General features: G+C 34.5%; 1 protein-coding gene across 9 annotated transcripts in view; it reads left to right on the top strand.

Moving 5' to 3' along the window:
* PHKB (phosphorylase kinase regulatory subunit beta) overlaps nt 1-2,877 on the top strand; it is a 232,896-nt gene that overhangs the window by 217,465 nt on the left and 12,554 nt on the right. The window lies entirely within an intron of this gene.

Raw genomic sequence — 2,877 nt, 5'->3', positions numbered from 1 at the left:
AGTAGAGACGGGGTTTCACCATGTTGACCAGGATGGTCTCGATCTCTTGACCTCGTGATCCACCCGCCTCGGCCTCCCAAAGTGCTGGGATTACAGGCTTGAGCCACCGCGCCCGGCTGACCAACATTTTTAATGAATAAATGTATTTTAATAATATGACAGATTATATTCATTTGTGCTTGAACAAGTGAAAAAACCTTTCTTTGGTGATTTTTGAGAACAGTGTTTTCAATAATTTGCCCACAGAACTGCTGAGATTTTGTAAATAGAAGAAAGTCTTAAAAACATTAAGGTCTCCAGCTATCTTTGTGTGTGGTACTAAGGATTTTAAAAAGATAAATGTGATAAATGATATCTAGTTTTAATAACTCAAGTTAGTGGCAGACTTTAAAAAATAAGCCTTTTAAAAATAAAAATGTTACTTATTTTAGAAGATACCTCCTGAATTTAATTGACTGTGGCACTTGCTTAAGGAACTCCAAAACTTGAATTAAAAGTTTATGTTACCTTCCTCTAAACTGAGTTTAAGAAGTCACATAACAAGAGTTTACTAACATTTTATGACTCTTTAACATTTCAAAGCCTTTTTATAGACATTATTTGTTCCTCAAAATAATTTCATAAAGTAAATTCAATGAGTAATAGTGTTCCCATTTGAAAAATAACTTGACAGTGCAGCACAGTTGGTAAGTGACAGAATTAGTATTTAAGTCTGTCTTTCATTATTAAGAATTTTAAGTGTATAATAATGGAATTATTTAGTAAATTCGCATATACCCATTATTAAGTGGGTATAAGCAATGCTTAGCTATTTGTATTTGCTATATTTGCTTTATCTTTTATTTTGCTGTGGTATATTATAAAGCAAATCCCAGACATTTAACATTACCTGTGAAAATTTTAGTGAGTACATATCTCTAAAAAAGGTTATTGTCTTAATAATCCCAAAACCATTATCATCTCCACCAAAATTAGCAGTAATTCTTTAATATCACTAGATACTCAATTCTTATTGAAATTTTTCTGGGTTATCCCCAAAATGACATTTTACAGTTGGTCTGTTTTTGAATCATGATACTAAACAAGGCTCGTGGTATTAGTGGTTATGTCTCTTAAATCACTTCATTTACAACAATGACTCCCACTTTCCTTTTCATTCCATTGACTTGTTGAGGAGACCAACAGGCAGGTCTTTAGATTTTTAATTCAGTATTCCTTCTGTTATTCTAAGCTGCCTCAAATATAAGTTTTAAATCTAAGTAAAGAAATGAATAAAATACATAAATAAAATAAATAGAAGACAATTCTATGCCTAGTCTATAAAATAACAATATACCCCGTCTCTACTAAAAATACAAAAAACATTAGCTGGGCATGGCGGCACGTGCCTGTAGTCCCAGCTACTCAGGAGGTTGAGGCAGGAGAATTGCCTGAACCCAGGAGGCGGAGGTTGCAGTGAGCCGAGATCACACCATTGCACTCCAGCCTGGGTAACAAGAGCGAAACTCCGTCTCAAAAAAAAAAAAAAAATAACAATATAACTTTTTAGTTTAAAGAAGGGACCCACTGGGTAGTTTATTGTAACTAAAATATTGCTGTAACAGCTAATTTCATAAGCAACCTTAGCATCAAAGCATCTAAAAGAATTATGTTCTTGTTACTTTTATGCTTGTGTAACATTTTGGCTAAATACAGTCAATAATAATGAGGATGATAATTATTATTGGGATGATAAGACTAAGAAAGCTTAGTCTTTGCCAGTAACATATGTAGTGCAGTTTTTCTTTTCAACTTACCAGAGAAATAGAAATGAAAAATCTTAATTCTGTTACGTGTTCTGTTGTTGCATATAACAGGAGGCTTTCAGGTATTTGTTGTTTGTAAATACTTCATCTTTATTGCTCTTACCAATGAACAGCTATTAAATATTCATTACATAGTATTTCTAAAATATTAGTATGTTTCATCCTTGTGTATCTCTCATGCCTTTATAATCCATCTCAGTATTACCCTAGACTAAACTCCCATCTTCGGGAAATGGCAACAACAGACAGTAGGGGAGAAGGTAGGGAGTGCTGAGAGTTGTCTTAGCTCCGGGCAGTGGAGGTTAGAACCGTCACAGAACTTGATACATGTTACCCTGTAGCTTATGGCCTGGCCCAGCAGGCCTGGTTGGTACCCTGTCTGTCTCAACCGTGAAGGCTTAGCATTTTTTCTTACTGTCCTCTACACTGAGAGATGTTAGTCATCCCATGAGGATGCATCACTGTTGTTTTGCAAACCAGCATTGGCAGAAAGGACTTTAATCTTTTCAATACATCTACCTAACATTTTCATCTCTGTACCTGCAATAGCCTTGTGGGTTGCCTTTCAAGGAAGAGTATCAAGAGAAAGAGAAGGCATGGGAGAGAAAGGCAGCATGGCTGAATAAAGATGTATTCTTTCCAGATGCTCAGTTGTACTGCCTCCGTTATGCAGTGTTCACTGAAGGATTTAAGGATGAAGCATAGGAATCTGCTGTGTAAAACTAATTCCCTGACTTTTCCTAATGGTGTGTAAATTTCTCATTCCCTAAAGCACAGTATAATTTCCAGAATTTTCTTCATTTTCATAACTAGTTTATCTGAGTTTTGTCCTCAGAATACAGTAAATGAAAAAAATGAGATGAATCTACAAAAATGCTTTTTAAAACCTTCTCAAAAAATTATTTACACATAAAATAAATATTTTGGCTCTTCTGCAACCTATTGGTTAAAGTACATCTTTAATGTACAACTACAATTAAGTTATAACTAATTCTGTCCTTATATTTCAAAGACAGGTACTTGTCTGTTTCCTCTCACCCTAAAGGAATGACTACAAAGTAAAGGAAATTGG

Source organism: Cebus imitator, unplaced genomic scaffold (assembly GCF_001604975.1).
Source record: "Cebus imitator isolate Cc_AM_T3 unplaced genomic scaffold, Cebus_imitator-1.0 Scaffold748, whole genome shotgun sequence".
NCBI classification, from domain to species: Eukaryota; Metazoa; Chordata; class Mammalia; order Primates; family Cebidae; genus Cebus; species Cebus imitator.
This window is presented reverse-complemented; position numbering and strand designations above follow the sequence as displayed.